This window comes from Lygodium microphyllum, chromosome 15 (assembly GCF_053477565.2).
Source record: "Lygodium microphyllum isolate KBCC chromosome 15, Lygodium_microphyllum_v1.1.10, whole genome shotgun sequence".
Lineage (NCBI taxonomy): Eukaryota > Viridiplantae > Streptophyta > Polypodiopsida > Schizaeales > Lygodiaceae > Lygodium > Lygodium microphyllum.
Window position 1 is genome coordinate 99,683,589 of NC_141149.1, and position 22,560 is coordinate 99,706,148.

Below are 22,560 nucleotides of genomic sequence, written 5' to 3' on the forward strand. Positions count from 1 at the left end.
CGCGCATTGACCTGGAATGTGTGTCTGACAGTGCGCCTATGCTGCATCTTAGATGCGAAGATAGATGCGCTGGACAGAAGGTTCACTTTGGAGCGCGTCTGAGGGTGCGTCTAACCTGCAATTTAGACACAGGGATACACATGCCAGGTCTCCCAGGTCTGATAGTAAACAATATATTTTTGCAATGATGAATGTGACCAATCCCATGTTTGCGTTTATCAATTTTCTTGTTTATGAGAAGCATTAGCACTTAAGTTTTATGCTCAATGTCTAAAGAAAGCTCTTTGAAAATGTAGGTAATATATGATTTTTTGTATGCAAATAAATTTGTCTTTTTCCTGTGTTTTTTTGCAGATGTCGTATCCTAGTTCATCTAGCAATGACCCGGATTTGGATCGCATGAATGATACATTGGCCTCCTTTGGTAGGGGGTCAATGCATTTTTTGGAGGTTTTTCTAGTAGGGAAGACTTCATGGGAGAGATGACCAGACACCTTGGCCACTCTCCCACAGCGGACGAGGTGTTCAGTGTCATGTCTGGGACGCCTCTGACGTCTTTGCCTGGCAGTACTTCCCAAACTCCACATGCAGGTACTCCACATGCAGGTACTCCACATGCAGGTACTCCACGTACTCCACGTGCATCGGCCGAAGCACAAGCATCTGCAAAAGCACGTGCATCTGCAGAAGCTCGTGCATCCAGCGAGGCAGAGGGTAGTCGATAGAGAGGGAGGAGGGAGAGTCGAGGGGGAGGACGAGGCTTGTGTGGGGGTTGCCTAGGAAGTGGCGAGCGATCACCCTCACAAGTAGATCACGTAGAGGAGGTTGTATGCCAGTACTATAGAGTTACAGATGTTGGTGGCATCTTTCATGATGATGAGGGAAGGGATGTAATGGCGTACATGAGGAGCGTCGTGCATGCGACGTATAAAGATTGTTTCATTGCCTTCAAAAATCAGAAAAGCGGCTTGTGGCAGGAGGTGTTGAGGGCAGTCTATAGGAGGTACCCAAATCTTGAGGGTCAGCGATTCTCGGATGATTGGGGACGCACAAAAGTGAGGGATATGCTTCACAACAAAAGATACCACCTCATGACACAGGCCAGGGACTCACTACGGAGGCAGGAGGAGGGGCGTGGAGTCTATAGCCAACCACCTATGTGCTATCGCATAGAGTGGAAGAAAGCCAAGAAGAAAGTAGCAGAGAAAGTGAAGAGTCACCATCACGCAGAGGCGCGACGGATCCAAATGGAAACAATGGGATCGTCGCATTACGGATCGGGCAACAAAGAGTCGTGGGAGGCAGAGTTTGTAAGTATATTTTGATTTCTAGTTTTTTAAAATTTATATTTCTTTCAATTCTTTATATATTTTATTCTAATATATTGTGACTCATAATTGTTTGTATATATCTAAATGTTTTGCAGACTACCATCGTTGGTAGGAAACCTACTCCTAGAGAGGTAGGTTACCATCGAGGCCATAACCGCGCAGCCACATGGCTTCACTTCTATGAGGAGGGTCTCATCACTGAGGACCAATACAACCGGGCCATGAGGATTCGACAGCCAGAGGAGGTATGCTTTTTTTACTTTCCTATTAAAAGTATAGCTAATTATAACTTTTTCTCCACCTTGTCTATGTAAGCAACCCTGATCTTTTGTGTGTGTAGGCGAACCCGGATGTGGAGCATAGCGAGGAGGGGGATAGCGACGCTAGTAGCCATGGTGGTACTAGCGAAGATGTTTCCTCTTCAGATTCGTAGAGGAGCACCATACCTCCTCATGAGGCCTTCTTTTCTTGTATATGTATGATCCATCTTTGAGCCTACTGCTTGCGGCCACGCTGTAGGTCGCAAGCACTTAAACTTCCCTTGTAAATGCTTTTGATATATAATGAATACATGGAATTTTATTTTCAATTCTTGTGCCCGTAAGATATATTGTCTTTTTTCCAAATGCACAATCTTGCTCTCTGGTTTTTTTTTTCCAGTTCTGTTTTGAGCGTCTATCCTCGTGTCTAAATTGTAGATAATTCGCGTTTATACGCGTGTCTATAGTGCAGACTACACGCGCTTATACACGCGCTTCATAATTCAAATTAAAAAAATAAATAAATATCTTTTTTTTAAAAATGACATTTTTTGTTTTCCGTTCGCGTCTACCAGTGCTTGTAAAAACGTGTCTACCAGTGTGTCTATATGCACGTGTATATGTGCGTCTATTTGTGCGTGTAAATTCGTTGATACATGCGATTATAGATGCGAAATGGTAGAGCGCAAATAAACGGGCGGATAGACGCACCCGTAAGAATTTCTCTATATTCAAAAATCGCGTCTAAATGTGCGCCTATGAGGCCTTTTTGTTGTAGTGCTAGGATGCAATTAACATCGCATGCAATATGCATGGTACATAAATCTCTTCCATGTAATGCAATTAATTGGACAACATTTTTATGGATGCCGACGATTATTTCCTACGAATCACATCTAGGGAATCATCGCCTAAATGCATTAAGTGCTTTTTCTTTCTTGCGAGGAAGACAAGGATGCATTTAATCAATTTCATCTTTTTAATTTATGCAATATGCATTTAGGATTGTCACTTTGGAAATACACGCAAAGAGCAACATACAACGAATCTCGTAAGACGAATGAGTAATTTGCATTCATAACTTCCTCATGAAATTTAAATGTGCCCAATACATTCCGTTTATGCGGAATTAAACTTCTAAGAACTTGGGTATGAGGACTCGTAGCGATGTCCATGTGTAAACTTGGGTTCGAGGCTCCCACATGTGCGCCTTGCGTCTTTGGCTTTGGAGCCATCGTTGATGTAGTGGACGTGGACTCCGCGATTTGTCCTCGCCTTTATGCAATCTCCGAACTCCCTTCAAGCTTTGGCAACTCAACCTCAAAAACCTGCCTACTTCCCCCTCGCGCAGGAATGCCCTTTACAGGACATGGATTTTAAGAAACTGGGGAAAAGGCCGTGTGCACAAGGCTTATGGAAGCCTTATCTTAAGAAGCTTCTGTTTCTTAACAGAATGACGTGGGGGGGGGGGGGGGATAATGATTGGAGGAGAGGACGACGGCCCCGGGCAGGGCGATGACAACGAGGAGGGGTGTGATGACAATGGTGGTGGTGGAGGCGGCCTGGCGGACAGCGTGGCATTTCTGCAGTAGGGCAGCAATGGCAAATGGCGGGATGGCGACGACCTGGAGCAGCACAGCTGCTTTCTTCTCTCTCTTTGTGCCTCCCTCCCAAGCTCCAGGGGGGAGGTCTTATAGGCTAAGGGGGGGGGGAGATAGCCTCCCACGTGGGTGGCTTGCATGCTTCCTCTCTCCCCCATGCTCTCGACATAACACTACCCCTCTCACACTCCCTCTCCTCCTGCCATGCATCGCCTAAGGGGAGGGGTAATTAATAAAAAAATTTACATTAAAGTTATCCATTAACCCCTTTTTCCCTGTGAAGGGTGTTCCTGTGCGGCTTGCGGGATTTAGCCTTGGCCTTATTTGCACAACACGGTTGGGGTTTATTAACGCGCGTGCGGAGTGAGCATTTAACTATCAACTTTTTACGATGTGAGAGATTACTTTGGGGTGCCTTATTATGCGGGGTTTACGGTCGACTTAATATTTCGAGTGGAAATATTACAACCTTTCTTTAATAATTTTGTCAAAGATAATGCAAGTAATGAAAAATTTCTCACAAATTTTCTGTAAAAGCTAGTAGGACCTAAGAAAGAACATAATTCATGTACATTTTTAGGTATTGGCCAATTCAAAATTGCTTCTATCTTTTTAGGATCAACTTTAATACCTTCAGATGAAACGATATGTCCTAAGTATTCAATTTGTGTTTGGAAAATTTCACTCTTTTCAGGATTAGCATATAATTGATTCTCTTTCAGTAATTTAAAAACCAAAGATAAATGTTCATAATGTACATTCTCATTCTTACTAAAAACCAATATGTCATCAAAGAAAACAATGACACAATGCTGATGCTTCAAAAATATACGATTCATCATACGACTGAATGTGGCTAGTGTATTAGTTAAACCAAAAGGCATAACAAGGAATTCATAATGTCCAAATTGAGTTCTAAATGCAATTTTGAAAATGTCAGATGTGTCTAGTCGTAAATCTTGATGGTATCAATATTTAAGATCTATTTTACTAAATATTGCAGCCCCTTATAGTTTGTCCATAAGATCGTCTACCCTAGGGATCGGATATTGATTTTTGACAATGATTTTATTTAGGGCACGATAATCAATGCACATCTTATAAGTGTTGTTTTTCTTTTTAACTAATAGGACAGGTGCACCACATGAATAACTAGTGGGCCTAATAAGTCCTCGGGTCAACAATTCTTCAACTTGAGTTTGAATTTCTTTATGTTCAATTTGATTATGTCGATAAGGTGCTTTACATGGTGGTTGAGAACTTGGAACTAAGTCTATTTTGTGATCTTCAAAACATGTGGGCGGTAAACCAGGTGGTAGGTTAGCAGCAAAATAGTCTTTAAATTGTAAAAGAAGCTGTGCATGTCTAGGATGTATCTTATTTTTCTTGAGTTCAATTTCATTCACCCAGATTAAAAAGGATTTGCTACCTTTTCTTAATGCACGTTTAGCTTGTGTATGACTAAGCAATGGAAAATTATCAAAAGTGTGTATACCATGCAATGTGATTTGTTTCCTATGAGAATGAATCTTCATTGAATGCGTAGAATAATCTATATCGGGATTATACTGATGATAATGCATTCGTAAAATAATGTCACTAGATTGCAAAGGCACAACTAAGAAATTTCTATGTTCAACATAATCACCAATTTTAATTTCTAAGTCATGCACTTCTTGTGTTCCAAATGCATCCTTGATGTGATAATGAGTAGAAACACTATGTAAATTCAATTCTTTGACCAATTTTGTAGAAATAAAATCGTGTGTACTCCCATCATCATGTAAAACTGTCTTTTCTTTACCATGCACGCTACAAGGATATGGAGGCATAGTGACGGTGCTTTCTGAAGCAAAATAGCGGCATCGCTATTAGCGTCGCAAATGGGACGTTAATAGCGACGCAAATAGCAAGGGTGCTCAGACAAAAAAATGCGGGCCGAAACCCAAGCATGTTATTTTGCGTAAACAAACAAAAGAGAGAGGGAAACGAAGAGTGAAAGGGAGAGCAAACTCCATCTTGCATTTGAGAGGGAGAGGAAGAGAAAGAGAGAAAGAGGGAGAAGGAAAGCTTCTCACCACCGCTGCCGCCATTTGTGAAGAAGAGAAGAAAGTGTACGGAGGGCAAAGAGGAGCCGCCGTCGCGAAGAAGAGAAGAAAGTGTACGGAGGGCGAAGAGGAGCCGTCGAATCCATCCTCGGGCCTTTACGGTGAGTGCATTGTTCCTTCTTTGCTTTGTTTTTATTTTTTCTCTTTTTCTTTTATTTATTTTTGTTAAAAATCATGTGTATTGAGAGAGGAAAAGAAAGAGAGAGAAGGAAAGAATGAACGAGAGAGAGAGGGAGAAAACATTAAACATAATAGGAAAGAGAGAAAGAGAGTGACAGGGAGAGGGAGAGAGAGAGAGAGAAGGAGGGAGAGGTTGTTGTTATTGTTGTTGTTGTTTTATTTCTTCCTTAATTTTTTTATTGTTTGTTGTTGTTGTGGTAGTCGTAATAGCAGTAGTGGTAGCGGTAGCGGTAGCGGTAGTTGTTGTTTAATTTCTTATTTTCTTGTTTGTTATTTTTGTGGTTGTCGTAGTAGCGGTAGCAGTAGCAGTAGTGGTAGCGGTAGCGATAGTGGTAGTTGTTGTTTAATTTCTTATTTTCTTGTTTGCTGTGGTGGTGGTGGTGGTGGTGGTGGTGGTGGTGGTGGTGGTGGTGGTAGTAGTAGTAGTAGTAGTAGTAGTAGTAGTAGTTATTGTTTAATTTTTTCTCTTCTAGTTTATTGTTGTTGTGGTAGTCGTAGTCGTCGTAGTCGTGATTATAGTAGTAGTACTAGTAGTACTAATAGTAGTTTTCTTGTTTGTTGTTGTTGTAGTAGTAGTAGTTTTTTTTCTTTTCTTGTTTATTGTTGTTTAGTTTTCTTTTTTGTTGTTGTTGTTGTTGTAGTTTTTTGTTCTTTTCTTATTTGCTGTTATTGTAGTAGTAGTAGTTATTGTTGTTTTTTCTTCTTTTCTTGTTTATTGTAGTGGTATGGTTTGTTGTTGTGGTAGTCTTAGTTGTAGTCTAGTCGTAGTTGTAGTAGTAGTAGTAGTAGTTTTCTTGTTTGTTGTAGTAGTAGTAGTAGTTTTTTTTTTTCTTTTCTTGTTTATCGTTGTTTAGTTTTCTTATTTGTTGTTGTTGTAGTAGTGGTAGTAGTAGTTTTTTCTTCTTTTCTTGTTTGTAGTAGTAGTAGTAGTAGTTGTTGTTGTTGTTGTTATTATTGTTGATTTTTCTTCTATTCTTATTTATTGTAGTGGTAGTGGTAGTAGTAGAGAGAGAGAGAGAGTTGTTGTGGTAGTCGTAGTCGTCGTAGTCGTGATTATAGTAGTAGTGCTAGTAGTAGTAATAGTAGTTTTTTTGTTTGTTGTTGTTATAGTAGTAGTAGTTTTTTTTCTTTTCTTATTTATTTTTGTTTAGTTTCCTTGTTTTGTAGTAGTAGTAGTAGTAGTAGTAGTAGTAGTAGTAGTAGTAGTAGTAGTAGTAGTAGTAGTACGTTGTTTAGTTTTCTTATTTGTTGTTGTTGTAGTAGTGGTAGTAGTAGTTTTTTCTTCTTTTCTTGTTTGTAGTAGTAGTAGTAGTTGTTGTTGTTGTTGTTATTATTGTTGATTTTTCTTCTATTCTTATTTATTGTAGTGGTAGTGGTAGTAGTAGAGAGAGAGAGAGAGTTGTTGTGGTAGTCGTAGTCATCGTAGTCGTGATTATAGTAGTAGTGCTAGTAGTAGTAATAGTAGTTTTTTTGTTTGTTGTTGTTATAGTAGTAGTAGTTTTTTTTCTTTTCTTATTTATTTTTGTTTAGTTTCCTTGTTTTGTAGTAGTAGTAGTAGTAGTAGTAGTAGTAGTAGTAGTAGTAGTAGTAGTAGTAGTAGTAGTAGTAGTAGTAGTAGTAGTAGTAGTAGTAGTAGTAGTAGTAGTAGTAGTAGTAGTAGTAGTAGTAGTAGTAGTAGTAGTAGTAGTAGTAGTAGTAGTAGTAGTAGTAGTAGTAGTAGTAGTAGTAGTAGTAGTAGTAGTAGTAGTAGTTTTTTCTTCTTTTCTTGTTTATTATAGTGGTAGTGTTAAAGAGAGAGAGATGTTTTGTTAAAGGAAATTGGTAGTAGAGAGAGATATATGTTTTGTTAAAGGAAATGAGAGAGGGGGAGGAAGAGAAAAAGGAAGAAGGAACAAGAGAGAGAGAATAAACATACAACATAATAAAGAAAGAGAAAAAGAGAGAGAGAGATGGAAGGAGAGGAGAGAATGAATGGATAAAAAACAAAGAGAAAGTGGTGCTGAGGTCCGATGAGGTCCGGTGCAATACGACAAGAGGGGAAACACTCCGACATACGTTAATTTATGGGTGGGTGGAGACTTTACATACGTTAATTTTTGCTGAGTTATAAGAGAAGAAATCCCTTCTCAAACAATTTAAGAAAGAAAAAAAGAATGATAACAAAAACAAATTGTTTGTCGTAACGTAGAAAAAATGGAAAACGATGAAGTTTGTGATGTTCAAGATTGCGAGGCGTATCTTAATCAGCGTGTCCCATGTCCTTGCTCTCAATGTAAGCTAGAAATTAGACGAAAACGTCGATTGTCTATATAATGCATACAATGCTTCGGTGAGTTTCAATCTAAGATCATTGATCAGGAGATCTTAGATTTTGAGCAAACGGTAAGAAAAGTTTATATCAATCATGCATTGTATTCGCAAGCTAATTGAATACCATATACAAAAACATTGGGTGTGACTGGCAAATTTTCTATCCAGGGAGGTGACGTCTCGTCCCAAGGAGGAGTGCGCCCTTTGTGGCCAGTTAGAAGAGTTCATGGGCATGTGATGTGGATGGAGTGCCTGAGTCAATCCACCACTTGGAAAGTACTACCCAATCTATACCATCAATACCAGAGGAGACAGGTAGCCTTCGAGGCTTACCTACAATCTTGGAGCTGAAGATGAAGGCAATGATCGATGCATTGATACCCATGGATGTCGAGACTTTTGATCTGCTTAGAGAGGAAGCATCCATACCATTATATGATGGGTGCCGAGTATCTCACTTGAAGACACTACTTGCATTCCTAAAAGTGTACAAGCAAAATACAGGTGGAGCAATGCGAGTGTGATCGAGTTGATCAGGTACCTTGTACGTATGCTTAATTGATTTCTTTTCGGCACTATCATTAAAAACATTTGTGCTTTTTCAAGGTGTTTTATGATTTTTTTCAGGTTATTGAAGTATCATATATTACCACTTGCAAATACCATGCCTGAGTCTCGTGATGATGCATGACATGTTTTACGAAAGCTTGACATGGACTACAATAGCATCCATGCATGTATCAATGATTGCATACTGTTTCAAAGAGAATACGAGACTATGGATACATGTTCAAAGTATGGTGCTCATAGGTATCGACAGGACTTGCAAGGGCAAACCATCCCTCAAAAAGTTCTTAGACACTTTTCGCTTATCCCCCACATAAACCACATGTTTCGTATGTCCGGCATGGCGAGCTTAACAACGTGACATGCGCAGAATAGGTCCACATATAGAATTCAGTGAGTATCAGCGGATTCACGTGCATGAAGCCACATTGACCCTACCTTCATAGGCTTTGCCCCAGAGCTAAGGAATCTTTGGCTCGGTCTTGCAATGGATGGCATGAACCCATTTGGTCTGCGCCTCAACTTCTTACAGTGTGTGGCCTATAGTCCTTGTCAACTACAATATCCCTCCATGGCTTTCTACGAAGAAAGAACATCTCATCCTTAGCTTACTTGTTCCCGGCCACTACAAAGTCAAAAATATGGATGTTATCTTTGTCCATTAGTCGATGAGCTTAAGATTTTTGGAAGGAGGGGGTCACCGTGTAAGATATAAGCAAGTGCGATGGTCGACGGTCTGCCAATATTCGAGCCATTCTCATATGGACGATACATGACTTTCCGGGATTCGGAGAGTGCTCAGGTGAGTAGGCTTCCGTTCTCATTGGTAATATCTATCATAGCTCGTTCAAGTTTGTATTTAGTGGTGGATAGAGGTGTTGGGACATGTCTGGTTACCTCAAGTTATCATGCATGTCTATTGTGCGTGCCACAGTTAGACTCCTGAAGGTCATGAACCATGAAGAAGATGGTATATCAAGGACACGCTGCTTTCTTGCCAGAGGGTCATGGACTCAGGGAAGGTTTTCTTGGACAACCTCCAACACGTATGAATGCCCAAAGTTGGTACAAGCTGAAAATGGTCCACACGGAGTCACATCCAAATGGAATGCGGCGGTTCTCAATTTTCTACGGGTTGCCATATTGGACGACCTTACAGATCAACCACTTGTTGGATCCCATTGTATATTTTCAAGAACGTGGGTAGCTTACTATGGGACCACATCAACCACATCACAGGAAAGAGAGACACTATAGGTGCACGAATGGATTTGAAGGAGGTAGGCAAGATGGAGGCACTTTGGCCACAATCAAGTGCTGATGGTCGCTTCAGCTACCTTGTGCTCCCTGGGTTTTGTCCCCACTAAAGAAGAGTGCATTGTGAAGCAAATAGTCAAGTCTATCCGCACTCCGACGGGTATGATGCGTTCTCTCTGGTCTGCATTTTTCAAAGATGACCAATTATCAGGGATAAAATCCCATGATTGGCATAAGATATATCAGGTTTGTACTACAAATAGATTGTAAGTGGCCTGTGTATTTAACTATTTGGAGTGTAGTCATTGTTCATAATGCTTTTTCATTTGTGGCAGTTTATACTACCGATCGCGATTGCAGGATGCCTTACTCCAGAAATATGCGGGGCATTTTACAGGTTGTCAACTTTAGTGTAATGGATCTCACAGTAGGAGATTAAGATGTCCTCTATTGAATTCGTGAGGCAGGGAGCAGTGGAGATGGTCTGTCTCTTTGAGAAATACCTGCCTATCAGCATGCTCACGATACAAATCCACCTTCTTTTGCATCTTATAGATGAAGTGGAGATTGCTGGACTTGTCCATACACGATGGATGTTCTTCTTGGAGCGCTTCATGAAAACCCTGAACGGCTTTGTGCGACAACGAGCTCGGCCAGAAGGTAGCATGGCTGAAGGTTGGTTGGTGTTCGAGGCGCTAGTGCATATTTCACAATGGCTACCAACGGTGGATTCAGACAACAGTATGGTATGGTTGCTGAAGGACGATGATAGACTGACCGGAGATGTGGTGGTTGGAAATGGGGTAGAAAAAAGAATGGATACTGCAATGGAGGAGAAAGTGAATCACTTTTGTATGTTGCACCATGCCTCTATGGAGACGTAGCTCGCTAGGTACCAGCAAGCTAGGAAAGATTGAGAGGAAGTGCGATCTAAATTTCGACGTAGTACATGCCATCGACCAATTCGATATCCCGAGGGTATGGAGGAGATGTTGTGGTTTATGTCAATGCAATGGTTGCATGGAGCTTTGACCGCAGTGTCTCGCAAAGGGATGGAGGTCTCAACCGAGGAGTGTGAATTCTCAAGGGGATGTAGTCCAAAGGTGATGACATGTTTAGGGTTTGTCGTATCTATATTTTATATGCGACTACTAATTGAGTGTTTCAATGTACATTACAAAATACATAGTGCTGTTGGTCGTGCGGACGGTATTTCCGCGTGGAGCATATTGACAAAATGCGCTCCACAATAGATTGTGGTATCATTGCAAGGTTCGAGCAAGAGAGCCGACAACGAGCAATGGATCCAAACACAGTTATAGATGAGATGGACTATTTTGGAAACTTGCAAACTATTGTCACGATGGATTACCGTAGCTTCTCCATGATCCTATTCGATGTGCAGTGGTTCAAAGTGGTACTTGAAGGAGTTGGAGCAATAGTTCAATGAGGTCCATCTGGATTTCTCGAAATAGATTTGGAAAAAAATGGATGGATTTGTGTGACACGTTTGTATTGTTGGCTCATTGTGAACATGTGCATAAACTCATGTGTTTTTTAATTGTATTACGACATGATACATGTCACAATAGTTAAATCTCTCTTGTACGTGATTGTGAACATGTAATTTTCTATCCAAACCCCCGACAACCTTGATGGTGGTATGTTATACCTTCAGCTCCCCGAAGTGCGAGAGTATATAATCAAAGTGATGTTCCGAGCATAGATGAGAGCAATATGCAAATAGAGGGGTGGATATTGCAAGGGGTGGAGGCCACCGAAAGCTTTAAGTATGTAGAGGAGCCATCATCGGGTAACAATGATGGAAATACATGAGTCCAAGAATTCATTGAGAACGAGGTGAACTCATCATTTTGTGGTAGCATGTCTATCGACCTTCCAGTGTATGCGGAGTTGTGTCAGGAGATTGACATGGGACCATAGGATACTTCATACTTGGAGCATCCACCTACTCAATTCGTTAACGAATCGCTTATAAGGATACATGAGATATGCATTTTAAGTAAGATCATTTTTTAAAGATTTATATTACCATGCTTTGTATGATTTATATTGATTATGCTAACATCATTTTTTGTCTGTGGAGGTGACATTTGTGGATATTTAGATCATTAGGATGAGTCGAGGAATGAGCGATGAGGAGCTACAAGAGATCTTCACGCATATGTCTCTATATCAGATGGCAATATTCAGAGACATGGCAGACCGGGAGTTGTCTCCCTCGGACACCATCATGACACTCTATTAGATCTACTTTGGCGCGATCTCATGCTTTAATTTCTAGCAGACGAGGTCGATGCTCCCTAGACTTGGGCCAGATAGAGGGGATGGTTCAAGGGGATGCTGCAGAGATCCGGATGCAGTGAGCCCGTGGTCGGCTTGGGATACAGGTGCTACTCCTCGCTCTCGTGGTGTTTTGATTGCTGTCAAGGCACAGATGCGGTGTCTTCGACTCGTCATTCTGCTGGAGTTGCATCACCTCTGGGATTTGTCACACCTGTGGGGACGTCTACTCCACCCACTCTGGCTTTTTCTCAGCCGTCCGCAGGTGGCACTCCTATAGGTGCTACTCCGATAGATACTACCCTGGTAGGTACACTAGATGTACAGGGGTCTCTTGGATATGCCCAGGAGCATGGTCGCAAGTGGGAGAGGACTTGTCTTAGGCATACCCCTACCCCAGAGGGGTATGCCTACCTTGTAGATGATAGGTCAGGAGCCATCATCATGAATGATGAGGAGAGGAGGGTGATGGCTCGCATGAGAGAGTTGTGCCAACAAGTTTTTCGGTACAACGTCTTAGATCATTGAAAGAACATACCAGAGGGGAGAAAGGACTACATAGTAGCATCCTTACATGAGGAGTTTCCAGTACCAGCCGCAGCAGATAGGTTTTCTATGGGATGGATGATGAAATGTATGTGTGCATATGTGTCACACAGACGATCGGACGTACGCAAGGCACTCAAGAGTGGGGCTTCAAAGCCCGAGTGGCTAGACGCGGATGACTGGCACCGACTTAGGGAGGAGGCTACAGATTCTCTAGGACGTTGGAGACAACAGCGCGAAGTGGTGAGGGCACGACTAGAGGCCGGAGTGATCCATCATCTTGGGAGTGGCGGCCACAGGACATATCTAGAGAACTTTGTAAGTTTTTCTTTTGTTTTGCTTGCTTATTTTTTTGAAATATCCTTTGTATTGACAATTGTGTTTCTAATAGTTGTATTTTGTTTTCTTTGCAGTATTCCATTACAAATCTCTATCCCACCGGCCTTGAGACTCGATATGCAGAGAGGCACGGTCTCACTACATTGATCGACCGATTGTATGGACACGGCGGCCCTGTAAGTCACTTATCTTTCTTATCCGTAGTTACCATATTTAATTAGAATGCATTATTGTATGGTGGACTAATATGTAGTTGTTTCTTTCACTACAAGATATGGGCCTTATATCGACGTTAAAAGCGACGAAAATGTAAATAAAGAAATTTGCCCCCCTCGTCGTAAAAAGAGTCATTATTGGCGACGCTATAGAACAGTCGGTATTAGCATCGCTATTTGCATCAGTATTTGCGACGCTAATACCAATGCAAATAGCGACGCTGATAATGACACTTTGTGATGCTAATAACGACGCCAATAAAGACGTGTGTAGGTAAATTTGTGATGCTAATAGCGACGCTAACAGGAAAAAAAAATTATGCACATATAGTACTATGTGCTTTATTTGGGCCATACAAAATAGTTTTTGCACTGTGTATAATGCTCGTGTAAATAAAGACAAAGTGTACTTAAATCATAACACTGATATATGAAATAAATACATGATCGCATAATGAAAGCAATTGGTACAATCATAGCAAGATATCACTACTACATAGAAAATGTCTACACAGATCACGTGACGAAAAAATAAGGGTGTGTGAGCTCCAAGGATCCAAGGGCGAACTATAGATCCTCGCCATCCGAAAGCTCGTCCCGCCGCAAAGGAGCATCTAACGGACTCTGGAAAAAAAGAAACAGCTACATATCAGTCCACCATACAATAATGCATTCTAATTAAACATGGTAACTACGGACAAGAAATATGAGTGACTTATAGGGCCGCCGCATCCATACAATTGGTTGATCAATGCAGTGAGACCATGCCTCTCTGCATATCGAGTCTCAAGGCCGGTCGGATCGCGATTTGTAATGGAGTGCTACAAAGAAAACAAAATACTAACTGTTAGAAACACGATTGTCAGTACAAAGGATATTGCAAAAAAAAAAAGCAAGCAAAATAAAAGAAAAACTTACCAAGTCCTCCAGATATATCCTATGGCCACCACTCCCAAGATGATGGACCACTCCATTAGGGCCAAAAACACTTCCAAAAATGCACTTTTGTTAATCACGAGATTAAGAAATAGGCCAAAGAGAGTTTGCCACGTGTGCAAGAATATGGTATTCTTGTCTCCTCTTTTTTAGAGATAGTGGAGTCCATTTCGTGATTCTCTCTTCTTTTTTAGCCAAAATCCCTAAAGTCTGACATGTTTTGGAGTCCCAAAGACGTTATTTACTCACAAATTTGACAAAATACGTGACAGAGATGTGCTGAAATTAATAATGAGTTTTTTGAAAGTCGGGAGATCTTTCAATATTCTTTTTGGCGCCCAATACATACTCATTTGTGTTCTTGGCGCTACTTTTTAGTTCATTCACCCCTCTTTGAGCTTCTTTCTCTGCACTTTCATTCTTTTCATGGCTTCCTCTAGGCGCCCTTCTCGTTTAATACACTCTTGCATAGTCTATAGCCAGCAAGCAGATGGAAATTGGGAGCTCAAAACCTTTACTGTAAACGATTGGGTTACCATGCTGCCATCTTGCAAGGGCTCTCATAAGGTGAAAAGAAGAAAACGAGATGATATAAAACATCACTGGAAGGGGCTTATCATTTCCTTCAAAATTATGCCCGAAGGGTGGTTTGTCAAGGTGCAACATGTTTATATGGCCAAGGATATGCACTTGCCTCCAAACGAACGTGTTCCCCAACAAACACATTGTAAGTTATTAGTTGAATAACGTATGTAATTCTTTTCCATTTAGGCAAGTACTAACAACCGATTCGTCATTGCCGATATCTTTCCATCATTGCAGATATCTTTCCGTCAACAAGTATTGAATGGCAACTTGTGGAAAGCCTAAGTGGGACTTTCCATGCCATTCATAAGGTATTGGCAAACATTATTTATGCCGATCAAACTATGTCTTTTTTTAGTGAATGCAAGGTTTTTATATATTATGCACAGTATGTGGTTCCCTCTAAAGCGGATAGGTATGGGAATATCGAAGATTTGCCATTGCCAAGCCTTTCATCTCTAAACTGGGAGATTCCTGACAAGGTAACGGTGCAGAGTTTCAAATTCAAAATGTCTCAGGATATTCAAAAGTCCATGACAGCTGGAAGGATCTCAAGAAGAATATGTTTATCATGGTTTGTACCCCTCCATATCTTCGTGGCTTGATTCAAAACAACAAATTTACAAAGAACGAAGGTATCCTGGCTAAGTAGAAACTTTTCGGAAGAGGATTTGGACAACACTATAGGGACGCTTTGGAAATCTAGAGAGTGCGACCATAAGGGTGATATCTTGAGGTGCAGTGCATGCCCTCAATCCTTAGCTTTGGCTTATAGTATCTCTCACCAAACTCTTGCTTTGGGCTTTGATAAACAGGAGATACAAACTAAGATTGGGTATTTGGGTTCCCTTGGATTTTGATACAGATTGCACACCATATAAACTTGCGGTGCACGTTTTGCCGCATGAAGAAGTAAAGAAGGTAATGTTACTTCCAATTGGAGTCTGAAAGATGTGAGGGATACCTTGGAATTGCTAGACAATACATTCCCTAGATATAAGTTCAAAGTGAATGGCGTAACAATCGGCAAAAGAGCTGAGCGCTCTTTCTCTTGTACGAGTTGTTTGTCTCCCACAATTGTGAGTTTTGAGCCTTGAGAATGAAAACTTTGCAGGAATTTATCTTAATTGATTGTCCTTAAGATATTTCTTAGTGGGAACTCATAAGCTATCATGAAGCAAGTTGCCTTTCGAATGTATAGAAATAAATGTACATTATATTCGATTTATAAGTGAAAAAGTTCATTACATCATGAGATACAAAAATGTCATATAAATGTACAAAGCCAAAATAATAAGGCTTGTGTATGCTTATGTTTGCTCTTTTGATTCTTTATCTGCTGCCTTCTCCTTTGTTGGCTTTATGGCTTCTTTATCGATTTCTTCAAAGATGTTTTTTCTCACAGGGCCTTTCTTTGATTGTTGAAAGAATTTCACCTTTACAGGTACTCTCTTTTCTTGGGGTTTAAGAGGGGATGGATCAAATTTCAGAGGAGAAAGCATTGGCATTCCTTTTCTTTTAGACTCTACAGCAGTGGTCTTTGTGGCTGACTTACCATTACCATTGCCATTGCCATTGCTATTGCCCTTGCCCTTGCCCTTGCTATTGCCATTGCCCTTACCATTGCCTTTACCCTTTCCCTTGCCCTTTCCCTTGCTTGTGCCCTTGGCCATTGAAGTTTTGGGAGGAAGAGGGGAGTCATGATCATATGGTGTGATTGCCTTGTCCAAAATCAGCTCAATGCATCTCTCCCTTATCCACCAAAAATTTGAATCAGGATAGTCTCTACACTGTGAGAATAAATGCTATAAGTTAGTGAAAAGACATCATGATAAGGGTTATACAAAAATCAAATGAAATTAACTTACATTCACTCCTTCTATTTGTAACAACTTTGAATGCACATCGCTTTGCAATGGAACTTCTTGTAGAAGAAACGTATAAGGCTTTTGAGGATCAGCAAGATCCTCATATGTAGTATCCAAAAATGTAGAAACAAGTCTACCAACACTACAAAAGGAAGCTTTGTAAGTTCAAAATATTTTTTGTAAATATAATCAAAGCAAGTAATTTTCTTTCAACATACATTCGTGCTTGGCCATGAACACCGCTGAGAGAGTTCATAAAGATAATTTCTCTAGTAAGACAGTTAATATAGATAAGACTCCAATGCCCTCTGCAAATTCAAAATAGAGGTGAGCAAAAGGGTGAAAGCAAATGAATATAAATTTTCCTCTACAGAAAAGAAAAATACCTTTCTACATAAGGGAAAAAGATGTGGTAATTTGTCACACTATCAAAAGTACGAAAGAATGGTGCAATATTAGACCCAGATCTTGCAAATAGTTCCACTGAGAGAAGTGGATCAACAATATAAATGGCTCTACGGATATCGAGAGTGAGAGAGGAGACGAATGCCCTGCAGTCAATAGCAAAAGCTATTTGAATTGATCAAAATCAATACAAATTACATATAAAATATACTTGAACCTATAAGCCTTACCTTATGCAACAAAAAACAACAGAGTTAGATAGTTGGACATCCCTTTTCTCCAACATGGGCTTTTCCTCGGGAGATATACTAAGGTAATCCTCCTCAGGTTCTGCAGAAACATTCACAACTATTTGCCCATACACTTTACCCATCCTCTCGTTGTTGATGGGAGCAAGTGATGTGGCTTTCCTCTTGTAAACTTCGTCTTCAGTTTCCAATACCTCGTGAAATTTTTCACTCAAGATAGACTCCTGTGCTGAGTGGCACCCCTTGTAGAGTAAAGGTAAGTTACATCCTCAACCTTTAGCTTTTTCCCTTTCCTGGATAATTTCAGGGGAATGTTAAGGATTTCAGAGGCTTTTTGATCATTGGAAGGCAAGGGCCTCAACACTTTATCGAACCTATACACCTGATTCTACTGATCATGCTGAAATCTTTATTCATAAGGGTAATTCTATGAGCATGCGCAGCAGCAATGTAAGCATCGTTCATGAAATCAATAAAAAAATCTTCTGCAGTCTCTTGTAGAGAAAGAATTGCTGAGAGTTGCCACTTCTTATTTAGACCAGAGATAGTTGCCACTCTAGACAATCTGTCAGAGATTTCTTTAACAACTCTTATGAAAGCAGCCTTTGGAATCACGTGCTCTGTAGCTCTCTAGGCTTTTCTAATCTCATTGAAACACCTCTGCATGTAGAAGAACTGGGACTTCCTCTTTTTATTTTGTGGCTTGGGAGGCTCACTGGCTCGAGCAGAAGTAGGCTCAGGTACAATTGGAGGGGATGAATCCTTCACGGGGGAAGTCTCACCCTTTGTTCCTTCAACTTCAAGAGAAGAAACATTCTCTGCACTGAAATGCTTTAACTCCATGGAAGATGCTAGGCCAACACCTGGTATAGGGGGGATCTATGTGGCAAAATGCTCTGGGGCCTCTAATGGCCTAGCCTCAGTAATATTTGAAGAGGGTTCCTCCTCAGATTCATCAAATTGTAACTTCCTTCTACCCCCACTGTCCTTCCTATCCACATAAACTTTTCTTGCAGTTTGCCTTGTCCTTGCCATGTAGAGGAGAAAATAAAAGAGCTAGAAAGACAAAAATGATATAGGAATTTTCTCGAAAATTTGACAAGAACGCAGCAGGCACGATACGACACGATAAGGAACAAATGAACAAGACGTATGGTCACGTTCGCGCCGTATCGGAGACGAGGACAACGAGATAATAAAGCCCGATATGACGTGAGATGGCAATTAGGTAGACCACCGAAGGACGCCCTCGCTCCGTATCGAACAAGCATGCACAAAAACGCAGCGAGTAGCAAGGAAAATGGCCATGAAACGACGCGAAATGAGGAAATCGGGAAAGAGGAAAAAGCACCCTCGCTCTGAATTGGGCGACGGGAACCGATACGACGTGAGAGGACAGTTACGCAGTAGACGCAGCACTAGGATCGCTCTGTATCGGGCAAGCAAGGCGCGAGAGCTCGAGAGAATGTAAAGTGTACACATAAGCAAAATGGTCCCTTATATACCCTCGTCAACCATGCCACGTGTCAGACACGTGTCTCGCATTGATTGTGCCACGTATTCGCCTAACGTCCATATGCCACGTATCGACTAACGATCAGTCCACGTGTTTGCCACGTGTTTGTCGGCCATGTGTTGGTGCCCAACGGCTAGTGCCACGTGGCATTATTGCACGGCCTACATAAGGGGGTGTCTCATCTGTACGGCTTTTTCGACTTTCTTTGCGGACTTCTCATTTTTCTCCCGATACGGCGCGAGAGCAAGTGTTCTTGTTTTGCGTTTTTGCCTGCTCGCGTCGTTTCGGGCTTAGCTATTCTTGTCTTGCTTCGGCGCGGCGTTCGTTTCCAGACTCCTAACCCACTATTGCGCGAGGACACGTGATTGCTGATTTGGGTTTTACATTGTCGCGTCATTTCGGTTGCAGCCCTTTGCTTTGAGTTGTTCTAGTTTGCATTCCCGATACGGCGCGAGTACGAACGTTCATGTCTAGCATTTGAGTCTCATCGCGTCGTATCAAGAAAAATTTGGAAACATGTCTGAACCTACAAATTTTCTGGGCTCCAAGGTTCTGCCAGGAACTGGGAAAAGGAGAAGGCTTTCAAGAGGCTCAAGGGCTTCAACATATGATGAGCCTATGCATTCTGTTTGCTCCCCATGCTCTGCCACCAGTGTCAAAATGCCAAGCACATCTCCAGGGAAGCGAAAGTCGGCAATGAGAGTTCTTGGAGTATCAGAGCTTACTGATGCCACTCCATCAGAGAAGCTTCTTGACTTTATCCTTCAGAATGACATGGATCTCTCTTTCTATGGAGTTGTTAAGAATGTCTTTAATCCTAATTGGGACCTTGACAGTGTTTTGCAATATTGTAAAAAATATCTTTTGGAGGACTATTTGGAGTTTGAAAATCTAGCAGGTCCTTCTATTGAAGTTGGTACAAAGGAATATGTCCATGTTCCCATTGGGTCAACAGGAAATGAAAAGTCAACGTTTACTAAGAGGTGTGGTGCCCACTCTCTGGATAGGTTTTATGCAAGAGACATATTGTGCTCCACTCATTCCAAGAACTTCAAGATTATGTCAAAGTTTGCTGCTTTTATTGTTTTCACCCTTGTCAAATATCCTATGAAAGCTGATGAGCAATAGTTGGAAGGAGCAAAGTCTGCTAGCTTTTGTATGTTAGATGACCTGGCAGATGACAAGGAAACAGAGGAGGTTGTAGATGCAGATTTTGAGGCTTCTATTGCTAAGAAGTTGGATGTTGGTCACTTCAAAGCTGAGACCATCATTGAGGAGAGACAAGGAAATGCAAACCCTGCAACTGATGAGAGTTCTCACCATACTGTTCCTTCTCTACCATCTATACCTTTCAAGGAGAAGGAGTATATTTTACTATCAGATATTCAAAAACTTTTCAATCTTAGGGAAGATTATTGTCTAGCCATTATTGCAGAGGCTTCTGATGCTGCAAATGGGATAGTTGACACAGAGAATGAATCAAATGAAGAGATACTCAAACTTGATAAAGAAGCTGTAGACAATAAGTTTATTGATGCTGGTGAGGCCCTCTCTCTTTGTTTTGAAAAGGCAAAAGAAGCTGAGAAAGAGTTGAGTATTACTGATGAGGAGTTCGATTGCATGCAAAGCCAACTTGGATTTCCAATTTTGGAAGAGAGGAGTCTGAATACGTCAAAGAATTGATTAACACCAATGAGACATCATCATCAATAAATTTATGGAATCCAGTTAAATTGGAGTATGATAAAAACCAAGTGGTAAGATAATTTTGAATTTGCTTTTACACATTGGTAGGTTTGAGTTTCACGCTCATTCGGTATGGGCTTTATTTGCAGTTGGAGATTGCTGATTCAGATAACTTCTTGGGACGTGGCAAAGGATCGAGAGCTGGTGGTAGTACGTTGAAAGACATTGCACTCGGCCACTACTTGGCTAGGATTGACCCTAATTCCTTTTTAGTACTTCATAGTAGTTTCTCAGAGGATGCAGCATGGCCCATACTTTGTATTAAAGCTCTTACAAGGCTTCTAGGTTTCTCAAGATTACAATATAATGCCCACAAAGTAATGTTTTCGAAAAAGACTGCAGCAATTAGGATTTTTGGCTACGGTCCAGGTTACTTTGCTTCTAGATCAGGATACTTTTTGGCGTTCACATCCTACGCCTTGGCTACAAACGGAACTGATGTAAAATCTATAGCTGGCTACAAGAGAAGAAAATTTCTACGTTATAGAGGAAAGATTCCTGAGGAGGAAGAGAATGTGAGAGTTTTGGAAAGCTAGCTTTGTATATATTCTTTCTTATATATAAAAGTGCAACTGTTCATGTGTCATTGCAATCTTTTATCTGCATTCTTTGAAGTTGTCGTCGAAAAAACCAATTGAATAGCTCCTCCAAAGCATTGCTTTTTGTAACTCCTCCCCCATGCCTTGTGCTTCGAAAATAACTTGTGCGTGCTTGATAGTGGGATTTTTCCATGCCTTGGCTACTATAAGTTGCTAAGGGGCCATGCTCCTCCACAAAGTAAGGCCCATGAATATGAAGAATATGCTGCAATACAAAGTAACACTTAATTTATACCAATTGAAAAACCTATCAAAATAAACCCATATTAAATAATTGTTACTTTACCAGATAAAAAGTGATATATTTTTCTCCCCATGCCTCTTTTATTGCCTGAACAAGATTTGTGATTGATCTTTTGAACTCTTCCGCATATGTATATGTTGTCTTATGTTGCCTGAGGAGTTTCAGAAAAACATCAAGGTGTATCCAAACCTCCATTCTAAGAAACCCAAGCCTCGGCATGCTTGCAACATTTGTTGTGATCTCAATAGCTCTCTCCAACACTCCCAAGCTGCATTCACCTGCTTTCCTGAATGGTTTCCTAAGAATTGTCTAGCTTTTGAGCCTCCCATAGAGACATCGGCCAAGATATCTCTTGTTTTTCCTGAAAGTATTGGATCCTTTCTCAAGTGAACTTGGCCTCCATGAAATCCCATTTTCGATAGTAATACCTCGCATTTATCAATACACTCATCTGATAAAGATAATGGCTTAATGGAATACGCGTAGTCAAGATGCAACCTGAGAAGCTTATCGATTATTCTAATCTCTGCATGCAAAGTACAAATATGAACATTCTTAAGAGAGATTGAAAGAATGGGATCCCAGATGTCTTCTATGTCTTTAAATTTACTCAAATCTATAGAGTCTCTATTTGGGGCTCTTCTTACTGGTCGCAAACTACTCCAATCTTTGGATCCAATACTTTCCATGCAATAAATGCAAGGATATTTTACATTTGCTGTCAAGATTGTGGGAGAGAAGGAAGGAGTCTCACTTGTAGCTTTCTCACTTACACAATGGGGGAATACACACAAAGGTGGACGCTGAAAATAGTTTTCCTCTTCTTAGTTGTGTAAGCCAAAAGAACTCTAGTACAGAGAAATAGAAGAACCCTATATATGGGTCTCAAACCAAACTCAACTAACTAAGGTGGCATACTAATTGAGCCATGAACTAGAGTAGAGAAGGATAGCTGTCATCTAGCTATTATTCATGGGCGGCGTACCAACCGCATCTGCAGCTACCAAGTCGGTGACATAAATGCACAACGGTCACCCTGGCATATCACAAGTGGAGCTCGATATCTCAACACTCCCCCTCGAGCTCAATCCCAATTCCTGCACACCAAGCAGGTCTCTGAACTTACACAGCTTCTCTGCGCCCAATGCCTTCGTGAATATGTCAGCTACCTGATCCTCTATGCTGACATAAACTAGATCAATAAGACCTAGTAAAACCCTCTCCCGCACATAGTGATAATGCACCTCAATGTGCTTTGTTCTAGCATGATAGACTGGGTTATTTGCCAAGTGTATACTGCTCATGTTGTCACAATAAATGACAACTGGCCCATCTGTAGGCTGATGCATATCATAAAGTAGCTTATGCAACCAAGCTACCTCACATGCAGCCATT